General features: G+C 42.9%; 1 protein-coding gene and 1 long non-coding RNA gene across 5 annotated transcripts in view; both read left to right on the forward strand.

The window, feature by feature from the left end:
- LOC142558606 (uncharacterized) overlaps positions 1-20,700 on the forward strand; it is a 163,475-nt gene that overhangs the window by 28,322 nt on the left and 114,453 nt on the right. The gene's annotated exons all lie outside the window — the stretch shown is intronic.
- LOC142557891 (uncharacterized) lies at positions 9,994-13,302 on the forward strand. The gene is made up of 3 exons (XR_012822895.1): positions 9,994-10,986; positions 12,489-12,563; positions 12,632-13,302. It is a non-coding gene; the product is annotated as an uncharacterized LOC142557891 (long non-coding RNA).

Raw genomic sequence — 20,700 nt, forward strand, 5'->3', positions numbered from 1 at the left:
AAGTATGTCAAGCAAAGCTTCATGATACGACAATCATGTTTAAAAGTAAAGATTCTGTTGCGCGTGAATTGTTGCAGGCCAGCAAGATTAACAAAAGAGGGGAGAACTGTGTTAGTACCCGTCTCTGAATATATACACAGGTGAAAGCATGTTTTTAGATAAGTTTTAGATGTAGATTAAGCGTGATTCCATTCATATATATCTTCAGTGTTCTCGCACGTGCGCATTCACATATTCAGTGTCCCTCTTTTTTCGTTCCCCTCTCCTCATGGCTATGTAATCAGCCACCTGTGACTTCAATAAACAGTTGCAAGTAGCGCCTTGTCCTGTCTCTATTTCTTCTTGTGTGCCATCACTATTGGCGCTTCACCTATTGAAAGCTATGCACCAACTGGCCCCAAAACGTGTTTTGCTGTGAAGGGGATCACCCTGCATTCTCACGGTCATACCCAATCTGGAAAAAGAGAAAGAAATTATTGCCCTTAAGATCAATGAAGACATCACATTCTCTGAAGCATGAAGGCGACTTACATTTCCTCGCAACCGAAGTTTTGCCGCTGTGACGAGGCAGGGGGCGCTCTCACAACGGCCTAAAGAGCCCGCCCTGGTCACACGCAGTGAACCACGGGGGACTTCTTCTGTCCCCACAGAGGCAGCACCCAGTGCTGCCAAATCCAACAACACGCAGACCTTGCTCTCGCAGGGCTGCGTTACTGTGCAAAAACCGAGGCCTGAGACACGTCTCCCAGAGCCTCGTGACCCCGCTTCCACCGCCTCTGAGGAGGAGATGGAGGTTGACTCAAGTACATCGGTGCCAGCGGCACCAAAAGACAAGCGCAGCTTGCTTGAGGCACCTAAAAAAGAAAAAGAAACCCTCGAATAATTCCACCAAAACCAAAATAACATTATCACTCTACACAGAACACTCCCAAAAAAACCTTTGTCATAATGGGTGTTCAGATATTGCAACGGAATGCCAGGGGCTTTTGCATAACCTAGATGACGTCAAAGAATTGTTATCTATGTATAAGCCTAGTGTATTCTGTGTTGAGGAGACGCGCTTATAATCAAGTGACTTGAACTTTCTAAATCAGTTTGGAATTTTTCGGAAAGACCATGATGATGGACATGCTACATCAGGCAATAATACTATCAAAGACTGTTGGATGCCAAAATCTCCAACTTAACACACCTTATGAAGCAGTAGCCATACGAGCTATTTTGCTTAATAGGCTTATTACTGTATGCTCTTTGTACATTCCACCAGACAAGCGGCTCGACATTACTGAGTTTGAAAAACTAATAGACCAGCTTCCTGAGCCGTATATTGTGGTTGGTGATATTAATGCTCATAATGGATTCTGGGGGGACTCGCGCTGTGATGCAAGAGGCCAGGTAATTGAAAAATTTCTTCTATCCTCTGCAGCATCCCTGTTTAGCAAAAAGTTCCCGACTTATAGCACTACACATAACACCTACTCCTCAATAGATCTGGTGGTTGTTTCTGTAACACTTCTGCCATGGTTTGAATGGAAAGCTCTCACAGACTCCTTTGGAAGCGACCATTTTCCAGTTCTCTTAGAGGCGATGCATACGTGTGACCCACCTTTAAATCCAAAAATATGGAAGCTAAATGCTGCAAACTGGGCAGAATTCAAAGAGCTTGCATGTATGTCCCTTGAATCCATAAGGCAGCTTGGTATTGACGAAATGACCGCCTATGTAACTGAACACATCATCCATGCCGCGAAACAATCGATACCACAAACCTCTGGTAAAATAGTGAATTCTAAGCTCTGGTGGAATGAAGAGTGTAAGGAAGCACGAAAAGAACAAAACAAAGCATGGCGTCCATTTTCCAAATATCTAACAGAAGAAAACCTTATAAATTTCAAACGTGCAAAAGTAAATGAAAGACGTATTCGTTGGGAGGTCAAGAGAGCTAGTTGGAGAAATTATATCGGCTCAATAAACTCATACAAAGATGGCCAGAAAGTGTACAGTAGTGTTCGAAGGCTGAAGGGGAATACCACACTACCCTTGCCCATGGTAAATGACTGTGCTACTACATTAGAAGGGCAAGCAGATTCTCTGGGCGAACACTTTGAGCCCATATCGAGCTGTGCGAATTGCACAAAAGCATTTCTAACGTATAAAAAATCAGCTGAGTCAGCACCCTTCTCCTTCCAAAAATCCCATAGCGATGGGTACAATTGCCCATTCACGATGCAAGAATTAAAAATAGCTTTGCGCAACTGCCAAAACTCTGCGCCAGGATTACACAGTATTAATTATGAGATGGTCAAGAATTTACCCGAGGAAGCACTTGAATGCCTCTTATACCTGTTCAATAAAATTTTCTGCAGTGGTCGATTGCCGTCCTGTTGGAAGGAAGCTATAGTAGTACCAATATTAAAGCATGGAAAAGAGCCCTCCTGTGTACAGAGCTACAGACCTATCGCTCTAACAAGCTCTGTATGTAAAGTGTTTGAAAAAATGACAAACTGCCGATTAATGTACTTTTTGGAATAGTACAATGGAATTCTGGATCCCCGCCAAGCCGGTTTTAGAACAGGAAGGTGCACAACAGATAGCCTAGTCCTACTTGAGAGTTATATACGAGACGCATTTATTCATAAGCAATACTGTCTATCAGTATTTTTTGATCTCGAAAAAGCTTATGACACTACCTGGAGGTCTGGCATATTGCAAGACCTCGTGTCGTATGGCGTGTCAGGCAACATGTTTAACATAATAAAAAGCTACCTGTCCGAACGAAAGTACAGAGTAAGGGTGGGAACTGCAATGTCGAGAGTCTTTGTGCAAAAGAACGGTGTACCACAAGGAGGAGTGCTCAGCTGTACACTATTCTTATTTAAAATGAACGCACTACAAAAACACTCCCACCATTTATATCCTACTCAGTCTGTGTAGATGATATACGGATAAGTTTTAAATCATACAATCTGTCCATATGCGAGAGGCAGATTCAGCTGGGAGTGAACAGGCTTTCAAAATGGGCTGACAAGAATGGCTTTCGCTTTAATGAAGAAAAGATGACATGCGTGTTATTTTCTCGGAAAAGAGGCATGCATCCTGAACTGAATATTACGATGAACAGATATGTGCTTAGTGTAAAAAAGGAGCAGAAATTTCTTAGCGTTATATTGGAGGATAAGCTCTCGTTTGTACAACATATAAAAAACAAAAATGAAACGTTTAAAAATATGAACATCCTCAAAATTATTTCGCACCAGTTGTGGGGAACTGACAAGAAATGCTTGCTCTCGCTCTATAACAGTTTGATTAGAACACGTATGGATTACGGGAACATTGTTTACCAATCAACTTCACGTTCTGTTTTAAAAATTCTGGATCCTGTACATAACCTTGGCATGCGACTAGCCCTAGGTGCATTCCGTACTAGCCCTGTTGCAAGTTGCACGTAGAAGCTAATCAGTGGAACCTAGATAGACAACGTAATTATTGTAGTTTTATGTACGTACTTAAGATTAGTTCCAACCGAGAACACCCGTGTTACAAAATGATGAAGAGCACAGAAACGCAAACCCTCTTTGCAAAGCGGCCAACATTAGCAAAGCCATTTCTACTGAAAGCATTGTCGCTATGTGAAGAAAACAACATATTGCTGTCGGACGTTCTCCTGCATAACACTAACAAGTTAGTAGCACCATGGGAATCAGTCACCATACATTGTGACTTCTCATTCACAGAAACAAACAAAAAGCACACACCCCAAGAAGCTGTAGAGCAACACTTCTTATCACTACAGAGTAAGTACAAGTGTCCAGAATCTTACACTGATACTTTAAAAACTGCTGAAACAACATCATGTGCGGCAATTGGTCCAGATTTTGTAGCCCATGTAAGATTAAACAAATACACAAGTATCTTCACTGCTGAAGCTCATACTATACTCCTTGCAGTTAAAGAAATAACAAAACAGATCAACCAATCGATAATATACACAGATGCCTTAAGTGTGGTCCGGTTGATACACCTAGAAAAACAAAGAAAGGATCCGGTCATAAACACTCTCATTAGCAGCTTATCCTTAGCCTAGAAGAGAGGGCTACATATCTGCTGGGTACCGGGCCATACTAGTATACCTGGTAATGAAGCGGCAGACGCAAATACGGCTTTAGCAGGTCTAAGGCCCCAAATAGACATAAGTTATGTTCCATGTACAGATATGAAACCTGTCATTCGAGGAATACTGCGTCACGCATGGCAAGAAGCTTGGGACACAGAAAATAATAAACTTCACATCATCCAACCCTACATTACGCAAACACCTGTACACCGGCATAGACAGTAGGAAGTAATCATGTCGAGACTGAGGATAGGACACACACATGCAACACATTCATACTTGCTAACCGGTACTGATCCACCAGTCTGCATTAGATGTGGAAGTCAACTCACAGTCATACATGTTCTTATACAATGCCCTGGCATGGAAGCCACGTGAAAAAAATACTTTCCTGAACTTTACCGTAGCAATTTACCTATGCACCCTGCATTTTTCCTATCGACTGAGCCGATATTCCCCCTTGACCGGCTGTTAAGTTATCTTAATGATGTGAACTTTTTGAAAAATATATCTTACCACTTTTAAACTCATCTTCCCTACGCTACCCGAAATCCTACATAATCATCTTAAATTCTCTCAAGAAATGCAAGCCTCATGTTTTTAATTCCTAGGCCTTTACAGCCACCGCAGTACATCACAGGCATTGCAACCCATTATACCCGCTGTCATGTTTATAACATTCTACCGCACTACTAAACGTTGTTGCTGGCGCTCTTTGGCCGTTGTAGCCCTTGCGCCATAATAATATACGCGCCGTGCATGCTGACGGATGCGCCACTGGTGGCGGCCTTGCGCAGAACACGCGGGAGAGGAGCCTGGCGCGCAACGTAGTTTGTTGTGTGGTTGATCGTGCTTCTCTGTCTTATTCACGTTTTCAGAGCAAGATAGGCAACACCATTCGCACGTGTGGGGTGGCCAAAGCTTCAGGGAATGTCGAAGGATTGTTGCAGGGTGGGGGGTTCAAATACCGGTGAAAACGTGCCGGGGATACGGTTCTAATCATTCCCGGCAAAGCCTCATTAGTGGGAGCAACGGTAGCGAAAATGGATCGTCGCTTCGAAGGGAAATTTCTTGTTCTCATCCTTTCCTTTGTCTCGTCGGTGTTCTTTTCCCCTCGATCATAGTTAGATGCGTGAGCAACGAAGTTCGTCTGCAGTGCAACATGAGGTTTCAAGGCATTTCGCTAAAGTTTGGAATGCTGTTTGCCGCTTATATTGTTTTCCGCTTCTTTACTGCGTTGCGCTAGCTAGGCAGCACGATGCACGAGCGCATTGCGTTGTATGTTAAAGCTACTGAAGTTTGCAAGAACTGAAATTGTTGGTTTCATATGGCGCGGTAAATCCTCGCACCAGCTGTCGCGCACTTCATGTTTTTACATCTATTTTATGCGTGGCTTTGCACATGTTTAACTGTTGCTAGTTGCTCCATGCAAAACTCTTGTCGATTCTTTTGAGCTGCGAAGTTTTCACCCTGCCTTGTTTGTAAAAGGTATAAATCACGCTGTGTCTTATCGGAATGATACCATGGAAGTGCTTCTTTAACAGCTTTATTCTTTTCGCCTGAGGGCATCTTAGATATTGTTTGCGTTTTTGGAAATGTGTTTAGAAAATAGGTAGTTCAGGGCGAGAATTGATAATAGCTGCTGCATATGGTATTTTTGTTCCATTTCTCGCTGAAAAGTTCGCGTCCCATTTGGGAAGTCATCACACCTCGATACTGCCTGAGCAAACTTAACACGCCGAGTGATTTGTTTGTTTCGCAACCTAGTCCCTTCTTGCATGTGAGTTTTGTACTTAACTGAATTCTTTCTTATACTTACGCTGCAGACGACTAACCCGGGCCTTGCCGCCAGCGCTTATCTACTTTGACTGGCGCTGTTCTGCCTTTAAATATATCATGTGGCACCTATCTCTAGTAATATAAAAAAAGTACTGAAAAGTTAGTCAGCCTTTAGCTTTGTACGTTTCCAAGCAGCTCCCTTGGGGAATTTAAAATTGCACAAACCGCAGCGGAAACGGTAGTTCATCGGCATATGCAGCAGAATTGCATCGGTGGTACAGCACTAGCATGCGCTTTTATTAACCCGTGTGTTTGGTGACTTCGTTGGCTAGTGCACGCATTTCCATCAATAAATTGGCAATTACTCTTCTTGAGGCGACTTCGACTGCACTTATTCGGCGATGTCACATGTATTCATCGGCACAAAAATCACAACGGCATATGCAGCGATTGCACCTGTGTGGATTTGTTTGATATAAGTCTGCACTAACGACGGGTGCTTATTATTCAGGTACAGAAGCAGCATTGCGGCAAGGGTAGAGTAAAAAAAATCATCGAGAGATCGCATCACTCTACAAAATTTATCGGCTAGTGAACATGAGCTCCACGTCATGTAAATGGGGTTCATGGCGTTTGTCCGCGGGACACACCTTGCACGTCTGTGGACCCATGTTCTCCCAAACACCGGTAACATCGTGTACATACCCGCTCGCACATAGGTCAGCATCTTCCCTACAGCTGTCACAGCAGAAGCAGCAGCCTGGCACCCGAACAAAGGAGAAATCTCAGCCGTGAACTTCACCCATCCTTGCTGCAAAGGGGTTGTCGTCTGCTACTGCTCCCGCGTGTACTGTTGGAAGTGTCCGCTAGGTGGCTTTCAGTGTCGCCTCTATTAGAGTTACTGTATATGCTACCGTAGGTAGCAGAGTTGCGCGTAGGTCCGCCATCTTGCCTGAGAAGCAACCAAGTCTATGCGGCGACGCCACACTCTGTTTTTGCAGGTGACATGCCTAGCGTATCGTCGATCGACCGTGGGCGCTTTTGCATCGCTTGTGCTCCGCTTTTCCGCCTAATCGCAAACAAAGCGCGTCGAAACAGCTGACTGGATTAGATTGTGAAGAAAAAGGCGCTGCCCTTTTTTAGCGCGCGGAGTAAGATGCAGCGCGTATAATAGTTTTTTTTTTGGACTTGCATTCACCTGTGCACTTTCTCCGCCCTAATAACGTATGGGCACTCGCGTATCTAGAATAGATTGTGTATTCTATATACGCCGACCAGATGCAGCATTCGTGAACCGCGACGGTAACGATTAGATCGCACCAAATCAACTTAGGGAATATGGTGATGTTATTTTATAGATTCCGAAAATCCTACAAAAACTTTCGTGCGAAAAAGCTACTTCACAAGGTAGTATAAGGTTCGAAATACCATAGCGTATTAAAAACTGGACAAACTTTATTAATTGAGGTAAACAATAAGATACTTTAATAACTTTCCTTCGCTTGAATACTGCTTGGCACTCAGGTTTTGTTTCAACAGAGATAAATACGCTCTACTAAGAGCAGTGCAGTGCTCTTTTAGCATGTAAACAGTAACAAAAAGCACCGAGCCGCAACTACCTCTTTTTTGGCAATAAAATCACAATGTGAATTTCAGAAAAAAAAAAAACACTAGTGTATGCGCGTGCAAATATTTTGATATAGTGAGCTTTATCAAGTGGTGCTCTTTTACAAAGGGAACTGTACTAAATATAATGAGGTCCATACTTGCTTATGTGCCATAGCTCTCAGCATGTAACCAGTCTAAAATATTACTGGTGAATCAATGACCAACCATTGATATTTCGACTCTGGTGCCCCATTAGATCTTGTGTAGGAACATATCCATCTACCAGCAAGCAATGGATATCAGCTACACCTGCAAGTGTGATTTCATTATGTACCTTTTCACTGCAGGGATTCCAAAAGTAGCCTTCTGTGGGAGTGTAGCGAAAGTTTTTCTCGCAGGATTGACATAGCTACAATATAGGGAATAATTCAAAACACAGTTAGGCCCTTACTGTATGTTAAATGACGACATTCATTCCTCTTGCATCCTGCTTCACATAAGCTGTAGTTGATTAAATATCTTTACTTAGTAGTAACCTCTTTCATATTCAGAAACAACCCAAGCAGTGCATAATCATGAAAATGTGAGCTGGCTTTCTTACGACACCTCTGTGAAAGCAGTGTGGTGCATCACAAGCAGAAAACTGGTAATTCCAGCTAAATCTTCTGTATAACTCTATGTGCTTCCATTATCTTAAAAAAATCCAGACTTGCAGTAGCTTTTAATATTCCAGCTCTGAATATTTTAGCACAGCCCAAAAAGCACGTAGCTGTTAGTCAAGCAATTTCATCTCATACAGACTTGACGCAATAGGCAGTTGACTGAAAATATGTTTGTTCAGGTGTCTTTACCTGAGCACCCTTCACTAGTTTTACAAAGGAAGAAAAACAATTAGTGTAGTAAGGTGTCACGAGGCAGGTAAGGTGTCACGAGGCAGGCCGACGAAACAAACGTGAGATGCGCTGCGCACGTTGCGTTGTTGCTACGTAGCTAGCACGCACGTGGACGGCGAACGGCAAGATCGGCCGGATTGGATTTGAATTTGACTGGCGATAACTAGTGTCAATCCAGTTCGCTGCAGCGGCGGCGTCGGGAAATACAAAAATTGGCCCGAACATCTGCTTCTCCGCAATGCACGGTTGCTTGGCTACCACGTGATGACGTTCTGCCAATAGAGGCGCTAGCGGCGTGATAAAACAGACGCGTAACTCTGCTACCTGCGGTAGCACATACAGTAACTCTAGCCTCTATAGGCGGTGCACGAGGCGTATAGGGAGTGGATAGTCTGCCGGCAGTCCTGCTCAAGACTTTTTCACCATCTTAGGCTGATTTTGGTGAAGTTTATACATTTGCATGTATATATTATGCTCATCCACTTAAGCGCAATGTACCCATTTGGGAGATCAGGAATCTGGTGGAGTTAGCACGCATAGTTCACACTTATGCAGAGAAAATGTTTTTGGTACAATACATAGTGGAAGCATTTAGAAAGACTTGACGCAATGAAGAAAATGAACAGTCTTTATTAACTGAGCAAACTAATTATTGCTGGAAATACCCCCTTCACATGCCACTTCATTCTGTCCATTGAAAATTTAGTTTCACCACAACTTTTATACCTACGGAGGCATGAAAAAAGTACAGCCGCAAGATGGATTGGGAATTTGAAAGTTCCTTTCACATTTTGTTAAATATATAACATGTGAACTCGATGCGAGAACTCTCCACAGGGATGTCAGACATGCGAACATGAACTATTTCTCGTCTGGCATACTTGGAAAACACCTATCCACCCACTTGAAAAATATGCCTGCTGTAAAACATTGTGGAAAAGAGTGAAGGCACCAGATGACGAGGTACACTGAGAGGAAACGCCTGCCTGTCTGCCTTCCTACTCATTTTACCAGAACAGCTTATATATGTCATTCAAATTTGCAGCACAGCTCCATTCAGAACTGTTATGCAGATGTGAGACGAGTAAAGTATAATTTTGATCAGTGCTTCTGATGTGCTATCTCTGCGTGTGCAATTGTTGCACACAAGCTGAAGGAAAATGCCAGCATTTCACGCTGAGTACACTAACTCGGGGCAGTGAGGATATGGCATCACTGGCTCTGTGCTGAGGTTTCCTTCTGTTCTGTTTATAACGGTGCCCCCTGCCTGCAAAATTTCATCTCCCATTGTTTTCTGTGCACGCAGTCTCACATTATTGCCATGGCAAGCTGATGTAGTCAAATCTCGATAGTTCAAACTTGAAGGGGCCCGAAAGTTTGTTCAAATTGACGGAGTTTGAGTTAGACAGAGCTCATTGAATGGAGGAGGAATTGTGTGGCGCATGTGCACTGAGCTAACACACAAGTGAGTTCTGGAAAGTGGGCTTCACTCTTTACAGCAGCGCGGCACGCGCTGCTGTAAAGCCACACCTATGGGCAAAATGTTTGCTGCTGTGAAGCTGTACCTCAAAGTAACATTTGCCTTTGACTACTCTTTAATTGTTTGAATCTTTGGTGAGCATGCTGAAATACAGTTCTTCTAACAGGAAACAGGAGCAGAAACTGGCGCATGGCTGCACTGCCATGTCGGGGATGCTGCCGGATGCGTTGGCCATAGAGTTAATATAACCAACTCTAGAGGAAAAGCTGGCCCGAAAAAGTGGGAACCGCTAGGGCGCCGCCCTGTTGCTACTGATCAATGTGGCCAGCGCACTTACTATTGAAAGCACTGAATACAAGTACAGGTCACCTTATGCTTTGTCATTTAAAAACGCATACCTGATGGCTTTATGAAGGTTATGAGTTAATATTAAGTTTATTAAGTGTTGCTACTGATCAATGTGGCCAGCGCACTTACTATTGAAAGCGCTGAATACAAGTACAGGTCACCTTATGCTTTGTCATTTAAAAACGCATACCTGATGGCTTTATGAAGGTTATGAGTTAATATTAAGTTTACAGAAAGCACTTGTTAAGTGTGTGACTTATGAAAATCACGATGTATGCATTCATGCAATAAAGGATGACACGAATTTCTGTTTTGAATCTTTTTTTTATGTGTAGTAGTTTCGTACAGTTTAGATTTGACATGCGATCATGCGACATCAGATGCTACGGCGCCTTCGTACCTTTTGTGCCACACCCAACCCCCGAAGGGCTCTGGCATTTACCTTCACATGTAAGTAAGCAAATGTATCTTCTTGTTCAGAACCTTACTCGAGTAGATAGCTCTTGTGATGCATCACAATTGTTTGAGAAGCGTCACAGTAGAGCATTTTTTTATATGCGGAGCGGTGTTTTTATTTGCAGGTTTCCCTTCAGTAGAAAATTGCTAGACAGGTGGACCAGCTCACCGGAATTGTACTGGCGAATCCACAAACAAGTCATAGAATCTGTTTAATTGTCACACTTTGAACAATCATGCTTCCACAAAGGCCACCACACAAAAACAGCCTGATGCCGAATATTTGTGTGCCATGACGCAATCAAGAGGTGAGTGTCTAATACGGACGAAATCGAGAGCATGAACCCACATATTAATAGCGTAGGCGTTTTATTAACTCTGCAATATTTTCAACACTTCCTTGCATGCCATTTCATGTGGCATATCTTTTCTGGCCACAAACTCATGCAGCAAATCTATTTGCATGATCGACTCCGGGCCTGTGGGACCGTTCACTTGCACTTGATGCTGAATCTTTTACATGTATCCATAAACTGAAGATATGCACATCAGATCCCTGCGAGCATTTGCAAAATTCAATTATTTTAGACAACAGGCACATATGCAATACTGACATAATCTCAAATACCACTAAGTAGCTGGGACACATTTTTGTTGACCATACTCGCAGGTAAAATAAGTAGATCATGTCGACAGCTCCAGCTCATTTTCCTTAAATCAGTGTGTACAAGGGGTATGCAAAAATATTTTTTTTTCTCGCGCACCGATTATTTAGCTGTATAAGCAAGAGAACCCACCACGTTAGTATAACATATCTTGTACATCACACTAATATGTGCTTTAATTTACCAAGTGAAATGAGTTAATTTTATGGCTCATTCTGTCATATCACACTGCAAGCTGCATTCATCAATCTTCTATTGGATTTTGCAAATGTTTAATGAAACATGTTTCCCTGTTATGCAGATATGCAATGGCAAGCCCTTCTGTGTGTTCCAAAGGTAAAATTTAAGCTGTAAATTAAAGAAGACATTTCTAGTAAGAGACAACAAGCAAAAATGCGGAATGCATAGTATCAGAAGCTCAAGGTACAGAAATTGAGAAGTGTCGAATGATTTTAAGGAAAGAATGGTATTTGAAAATGCAAAACTTTAGTGGAGGTCAAGCAAGTCAATATAGGTAGAATACTCTGCAAAATTATGCGAGTGATGGGATAGCAAACAATGGGTCAGGAAATGCATTGTTTTTCTGCAAAACAAAAGCTCATGATTGTCATCACATGAGTCACGTTAGCATCATGAAACTGCAGCTTGATAAATTCAGAAACAAACCAAAAAACAAGCCACGCAAAAATAAAAAAACAATTTAGTGATGCTCTCTCCATACTGGGACAAATAAAAAGAAACGGATCACATCTAATGTGGACATATCATGCCTTGTGAAACTGAAACACTAAAGGAAAAATTCAGTATCGAGCTATGGCACTTGCCGCGTAGATGTGGGCGGCCTTGCACCAATAGTGATAGTTATCGCTGCATTTAGAAATTGAAAGCATTCATGCAGACAGGGATAACTTTATATTTTTTGCTGCCACTTCAAATGCCTCCACCAAGTGTTACAATGCTACATGCAGCCATACTAAGGATCTCACAGCAACACCTACAGGTAAAAAGCAAAAGCACTCAAAGTGCTGGTGTATCATGGGCACTATGTTTGAAAACTTTTAGGCAAAAAGAGTGCAAGAAGCAGACATAAGAACTGCATTTATTTCCATAATTACCCATTTGAATGACCTTTTCTTTTTGCTTAGACAATGCCTGCGCCTAGCCACAGCAGCTCTCTCATGCAGACTCCACAAGCCAAGAGGCCGTGGAGCCAAATGCAAGTAAGAGGCAAGAAACAATAGCACTGGTATTGAGATTTATCTAATTTCTTTCTTTTTCTTACATTTAGGCAGCCAGCACACCCCGAACAGCCACCTTGACTGCGGGTGTCACCCTAGTCGCCAAGGAAGCATTTGAGGGAAAGCGACAGGCAATGTGAACAGCCACTTCTCCATGTAAACGATACTCTTTCTCTCGTATGACTCCTATGCCTTGCCATGCCAGCTCATCTGTGCAGACTCCACCAACAAAGATGCCGCGGAGGCACGTGCAGGTTAGAGGCAAGAAGCAGTGGCACTGGTGTCGACATTCACCCAATTTCTTTCTTTTTCTTACACTGAGGCAGCCAGCACACCTCGAACAGCTACGTTTACTGCACGTGCGTCAGCAGATTCCTGTTGTACATATGCTCATAATAAACTTCAGTAAACTTGAACTTGATAGTAAACTTGAAGGCAAATGGGACATTGATGCATTGCTTTTTTGAACATTTAGTGTACACGTACATGTTACACTTTGCAGTGCTACAGAGCGTACTTTGAAGCTTCCCTAATATTTTACACCTTTAATTACGTATGTGTTGTGTGGCCCTCAATGCAGTTCATGTTGTAGCAGCTGCTTTGTCTGTGTATTGCACACTGGATTAAGCTTGTGATATCTACATGTGCAAAAGGCCTATACTTCTCTCATATAGTATACGAAATGAAGTTCTATGTAGTTTTCAGTGTTACAATAAAAAATTAAGCTATCCCATCGTGGTGTTTATTAGAGTAATTCCTATGACAGTTATTGACTTGAACTGGTCAATCCGTCATGGGATGGAATATACTGTACATGGAAAAAAATGGGGGGTATTAGTGTGGGTTTGTGGGGGGGGGGGTGTTTAGGATTAGGGCGGTACGAAAAAAACGTACCAAAACCGTCCTCTAGATTCATTCCTTGTGGGGAAGCGCGACTCTCGCGCGTCCCCAGATGTCTTGTTTTCCCCCATCTCCTGCAATCCCACTTCGCCGCGTGGCCTGCGTGACGCCCGCGGCGGTCGATGTGGTTGAAGCGCAGCGCGAGAGATGGCGCAAGTGTTGCGCTGCTTACGCTGCCAACAGGCGTGGTTACTTGGGCGCCGCAAGACAAGGCGCTCTGTCTTGGGTTCGGGACAGCGAGCAGTACGGACGTGCCGTGCCGCGCGTGCGCCGATCCATGCTACTGCGAGACCGTCTCGCGTGGTCGCCTTGGAACGCGCCACCGTTTGCGTGACCGTACGCGCGAACGACCAGGCGTTGAGATCCAGCATGGGGCGAACATATTCGCTCGCTATCCGGTCGCGGTGAGTCGGACTTCTAGATTTGTCGCGTGCCCATCGGCATGTTTTGTGGATAGCAACTCGGCTAGCAGGCATTGATCTATGAAAGGTGCAATAAATGCCCTTGTGATTGTTTGCGCTACTGTGTTGTCGTTCCTTTGTCCCAAGAGCACAGAGGAGAACCCCACATCCTTTAAGGTACTGTAACAAAGCTTATTATGCCTAAAGTTCATACAACGAACTCTGATATAATACATACGCCCGGCGACGCGAGCTACATGTCACAACTGCACTAGTGGCTCTCCATATTATTCTGGTTAATCTTGCTCACTGCACTGAGGCGAAAGAAAGATCGTGAGCGCAGGTGCCTTTAAAGTATCTCGACCTTGCGAGGCACTGCTGCGTGTGCCAGGGGAGCTGTCCGTGCGAACACTCCCTGGCACACACCTGCCTCGGCGGCACCAACCTATGTACTGTTCTGCTTTGAGCTTTGATCCCCCCACTGTCCCTTGGGTGCCCTGGAGTTCCTGCACCGCCTGCTTTATTATAATTTCAGGTGCTCTCCTGAGACTTCCGTTTGTCGGTTACATGTGCCCTACAGCTGGATCAGTACTTGTAGTTAAAAAAAAACAACAACGATATATTTTCGCGACGATAGATCGTGACAGTGGCTTCTACAACACACCGCGCTCATGGGAAGAGAATTACGGAACGAATACGGCTGCACGCACACCACATCACCACACTACAAGCGAGACGCCATGCTGCTACGCTGCTACCATTGTCGGATTAAAACTGACTACTGTCACCAAGTCTAGCAAGCGTCTCAGGAGCTGGCAGCCTCAGCGCATAGCAACATGGCGGCGCTCTTGCTGTTCCCAATTTCAATGCATGGGCCGTATGGGTAGCTTGTCCTCTAGAGTCAGTATAGTAACTCTATGGCGTTGGCCTGCTGCTGAGAGCAGAAAGCAGCGAGCCAGCTCATTGCAAATCGCCCGTCGCAAATGCTTACAAATTTGAATTGCCACTTGTTTTAAACATTGACATACACATAATTTTGACGAGACCACAGTGTTAATTCGAATGAACCAGAAGCTCGAATTAAGCAGGTTCAAATTAGCGAGGTTCCACTGTGCTAACAGGTCCCTGTATAATTTCTAGCATTCATGGGTGTCTGCAGGAAACCACTGTCTGCACTTTGACTGCTCACAGACAGTGTCTTTCAGGCCAGGAAACAGCCCATGTTTTGTACACACAAACGACCTGCCACGGTAGCCTAGATGGAGCGGCGTTGCGCTGCTTAGCTCAAGATTACAGGTTCGATCCCGGTCACAGTGGCTGCATTTCAAGTGGGGCTGAATGCAAAAACACTCGTGTACTTAGGCACTTTAAAGAGTCCCAGGAAGTCAAAATTAACTGTATTGTATGCCTCATCGTCTTTTGCATGTAAAATCCCAGAACTTAATAAATATGTCTAACTCACAAACAATGCAGGATGCTAGATGGACACTGCAGTTGAAATTCATTGATAGATTAGGGTATGAGGTACTAAAAGTTAAGTCTGCAAGGATAGCAAGCTTGAGTTTCTTAACACTGTTGATTACCTAATGTGAAAGAATGAGCTAGCTGGTTATTGATTAGTTTGGGAATAAAAGCACTGCGTGGCAATCTGGGGGTTTATTTTAAGCCTTCTGAATAATGAAATCGAAAGGAAGAACATGTCAGTGTTTTGTTTAATGACAAGGACATTGCCTACCTAACTAAACCTGGGATTTCCTATGCAAATGAATCCTTAGTGTGACTGCCCCCTCGTTCTGTGTCTTCAATGAAGCTTTCTAGTGTATATAATTGTTTGGCTGTTTCAGAAGCAAGTCAGCGCAGTGTGTTGTTTTTTTTAGAGGGTTTACTTTGTCCTTCTCCTTAGCTTTGTTATTAGGTTGAATTAACATTACAGTCAAGGTTCGTACACTTTGAAATTCTTGAAAACCCTTAAATTTGGACTAAAATAAAAACACAGAATCAAAGGTTCTTAAAATTCTTGGAAAATAAATGTGCTCCTTTAATTCATTGAAAACTGTGGTTGGGGCCGACTTTTCAACATTCGAAGTAGCAAACTCCACATAGGGTCTATGCCATGGACACTGTCTATCAAGAATCCATCCGAGATATTTTCTTTTGAGAGTGTTGCTCGACAATTGCAATGCGACATGTCCACATGCAGCCATCAATGACAGGCTTGTTTTACATCACTGTTCCTATTGTGGAGCTAGACAGATCCAAATCAGGTGACTATCAACCATTTTGTTGTTTTGCTAGTTGGTTCACACCGCAGCCATCATGTTCCATTTTCAAGCCCTAGGCTTTAGCAATGCATGATGGAAAAATAGTTGCAACCATTTGGGCTCAACACGACAAGGCCGAAGTAGGACATTACTAAGCATCATGTAAATGAGTGATTGACATCATTACTATGGGAAAGCCAACTTAGTAAAGTGACCTGAAGAAGCTTGAAGTGTATGTAAAAGTTGGCAGCTGCTTAGCTGCAAGATGTTGCACCTAAGAAGGAGCATTCATTATATTTAGCGTATGTGTGTGAATAAGGATTTCTTCCATCTTCTTGAATTTTGGCCTTTGGCATCCTTGAAATCCTTTAATTGTCCTTGAATTTTGAGTCAAATGAGCTGTATGCTTAGTGAATGTGTGCATGCTATTCAGTCATTGCTGTTGCTGTCAGGCGATGTCGAAACCAATCTGGGGCCTAGTGCAGCTGACGTTTTCGCTGAGCTGCAGAAGCTGACAGTTGGACAAAGCACACTAATCACTGAGGTACAAGGTCTAAAGAATCAACTTTCGTGCGCCGACGCAACACTAACAGATTTAAATAAGCGAATTATGGAACTGGAACAACATTGCCAGGCACTGATACCCCTGCGAAGTGAATTAGAAGCTGTGTACGCTGCAACCTCTGAACCTGGTCGCCTGGTATCTAGCCTAGAGAGCCGCGTAGAGGATGCTGACAACCGTTCACGCAGAAACAATTTAATATTGTATGGCGTTTCTGACCCCAACCCTCCTGAAACCTTTGCGCAATCAGAAAAACTATTTATTGATAACATTCAAGAACACATGAACATAAGCCTCGATCCAAAAGAAATTGAGCGTGCACACCGGCTAGGACGCTATTCACCTGGCCGTAACCGCCCCATCATTGCCAAGTTTGCATTCTATGAAACAAAAGAATTGGTCTTGTCTAATGGTCGCAAGTTAAAGGGGAGTAACTGCAGTATTGGCGAGGACTTTTCACCCGCTGTTCGAAATGCCCACAAACATCTTGTTCTTTTCGGCAAAAGCAAGGCAACACCTTTCAAACTACGTTTCAAAACACTTGTCATAGGATCCAAACGCTACGAATATGATGAATCATCTAAAACTGTAAAGGAGATGCACTAGCAATCAAAGTGCAATAGAGGATCGCTTAACCCTCGCCACATCACCACAACGAATAATCTTTATCTGTTATTTTCACTAACGCCCGTAGTTTTCTTCCCAAACGTGAAGACATATCAAGTCTCGTTTCTTCATCAGGCAGTAATTTACTTATTTTAACAGAAATGGGGCTAACATCGGAGATCAGTGACAATGAGGTATTATCCGACTTGCCAAACTTCGAAGTTCATCGCTGTGATCGCCAAGGAACACGAGGAGGGGGGGTTCTTATAGCATTTAGCAAGCAGTTGCCCTGTACACCAATCACACCTCCTACTGGCCTTGAGATAGCCTGGCTACTTATCCGCTCTTTCCCACAGGCTGTCCTGCTGGGTGTGTGTTATCGACCACCTGTTAACAGCCCTGATTTCCCTGGAAAATTAAACAGCATTTTATGCCAAGTTACTGCCGCACATCCTAACACTCATATTATTTTATTCGGCGACCTAACTTTCCTGGTATTGACTGGCATGACCCATCTTCAGCAGCATCAACTAATGCTGAAGCTAGAGACTTCACCGATGTCTGTTTAAACTTTAGTCTTTCACAGCTTGTTTCTGAACCAACACGTGTGTCGCTTAGCTGTGCGAACATCTTAGATCTTATACTAACTAATCACCCCGACAGCTTATCATCGTTAACCTTCCTTCCTGCTATCAGCGACCACAAAGTTCTTCACGCTACCTTTTTCTTTCCCGCACCACACTTACAACATATCGCAAAACTATCAGCCTATACGATAAAGGAAACTTTGAAGCCATTAATGACGAACTGACTGCCTTCCAAACTTTCAATCTAGATTTTACGAGCGAACCACTCGTACAAATTGGGCGCTGTTTAAAACTAAAATTATTGAATTAGCTGACAAACATATACCGAAAATTACCTTCCGTCCAAACCGTCGGAACCCATGGTTCACTAACCATGTAAAGTGACTAGAAAATAAGAAAAAAAGACTTTTTCAATCTGCCAAGCGAAGTACGAATGCTAACACATGGGAAAAGTATTATTCTGCCGAAAAAATGTACTTATCTGCTGTTCGCAGCGCCAAGCATACTTTTTTTAACATCAGTCTACCGAAAATACTCAGAGACAACCCCAAGAAATTCTGGGAAGTAATAAACCCCCCCTGAAACTCGCGCCATAACTCTTGCTGACGATTCTGGAGATATCATGACTGATACCAACTGCGCCATTTCGTTCAACGATGCCTTCGCCTCAGTTCTTACTAAAGATACTAGTTCTCCCCTACCATTAATGTCTAGTAACATAGTATCTGTAATGCCGGCCATCACATTCTCCGTAGATGGTATCTCCAAAGTAATTAATAACCTCAAGCTATCTTCATCCACCGGTGTCGATGGTATTATCTCGAAACTGTTAAAAAATACTAAGCATATCTCAGCTGTATTTTTGTGTCTCTTATTTTCTCAGTCACTTTCAGCAGGTTTCATCCCTTATGAGTGGAAAGTAGAAAAGGGCATTCCTATCTACAAGGGAGGCAACAGGAATAACCCACTAAATTATCACCCTATCTCCTTAACTAATCTTCCTTGTAAGATAATGGAGCACGTCATTTACTCACTCATCATGGACCATTTAGACGGCAACAATTTTTTCATCCTGCTCAGCATGGATTTCGTAAGGACTTTTCTTGCGAGACCCAACTAGCTCTTTTCCTTCACGACCTTCATGCGAATCTTGACTAATAAACAAACTGATGCTATCTTCCTCGACTATGAAAAAGCTTTTGACAAAGTCCCTCACCGTCACTTATTACATAAACTTTCTTTCTTGAATTTAGACATGGATGTATTAAAATGGCTAGAAACTCCTCACTAACCGCGAACAATTCGTTACTATCAACGACCAGTCCTCCCTCAACCTCCCGGTATCATCAGGTGTCCCTCAGGGGTCTGTTCTTGGACCACTTCTATCTTTAATATACATCAATGACTTACCCCTTCATATAACTTGCAAAATTTGGATGTTCACTGATGACTGCGTGCTTTATCATACCATTAACAATGACACTGATGGAGACAATTTGCAACAAAATCTCAACCATGTACAGTCTTGGTGTGCCCATTGGCTAATGACTCTTAATCCTAAAAAAATGTAAACATATGCCATTTACTCATAGTCGTACACCCTTCTTGCCTTCTTACACAATAGCCAACAATCGGATTCAAACAGTAAAATCATTCAAGCACCTAGACGTCTTAATTTCATGTGATCTTAACTGGCGCACGCATATCAACACCATAGTATCATCGGCGAACAAAACACTCGGCTTTATGAGGCGCCACTTGCGTCATGCGCTTCAGGATGTCAGACTTGTGGTGTACAAATCACTTATCAGGCCTAAAGTCGAATATGCATCACCAATCTAGAACCCATATCAAAAATATCTCGTTAATGCACTTGAGTGCTTCCAAGATCGTGCGGTAAGATACATTCATTCATCCTACTCATATGACGTAAGCATATCATCTTTAAAAGAGAAATCTGAGTTAGAGTCTGTCTCGCACCGCCATAAAATAGCCAGCGTTGGTCTTTTTCATAAGTTTTTCTACAGTTCACTTAATCGTGTGTCATACATCATTCCACTCGCAAGAATATCGCAACGCGCTCGTCATCCACTCCAAGTTTTAAAACCACGCTCACATGCAACTACCTTCTCTGCTTTTTTTTTTCGCGAACAGCAACTGATTGGAATGCCCTTCCCCACATGTTGTATATACAAATAATCACCATGTGTTCATTGCTGAGGTTGCTTCTATTTTGTCGAATTAATTACCTTTTTGTACAAATTCATCATCTGCCATACGTGTTTGATTGTATGCAATGTATCTACCTTTTTTCAAATGTTCCACTAGTTACTGAAGTGAATTGTCCACTGCCACTGTTTCTTCTCTTCGGCCAAATTAAATTTGCTTTTTATTCTAATTGACAATTTAACACGAGTATGCACTTGTTTATACAAAGTATCTACCACTTTTCAAATGTTTCGTCATCATGTTGAATTTTTGTTACAAGATGTACCTCACCCCTTATGTAACACCCCTGATAAAGGGGCCTTTAAGGAAATAAACTGACCTGACCTGACTGACCTGTATGTACATACTTTGAATGTTAAATTTTGGAAAGGAGACAAAGAAAAGAACATGTATCGAGCACTGGTTATCGACAGAAAATTTGTTCCAATCAACATGAATATACTGATCATAAATACAGAGCATCACGTATACTTCTACAGAAATATGAGGTACAAACTCGAGAAATCAATACTAAAGTATATACACACTGTTGCCAAACCATCCCACCCTGATTTTATTCAGGTGGACTTCATT

Source organism: Dermacentor variabilis, chromosome 9 (assembly GCF_050947875.1).
Source record: "Dermacentor variabilis isolate Ectoservices chromosome 9, ASM5094787v1, whole genome shotgun sequence".
Lineage (NCBI taxonomy): Eukaryota > Metazoa > Arthropoda > Arachnida > Ixodida > Ixodidae > Dermacentor > Dermacentor variabilis.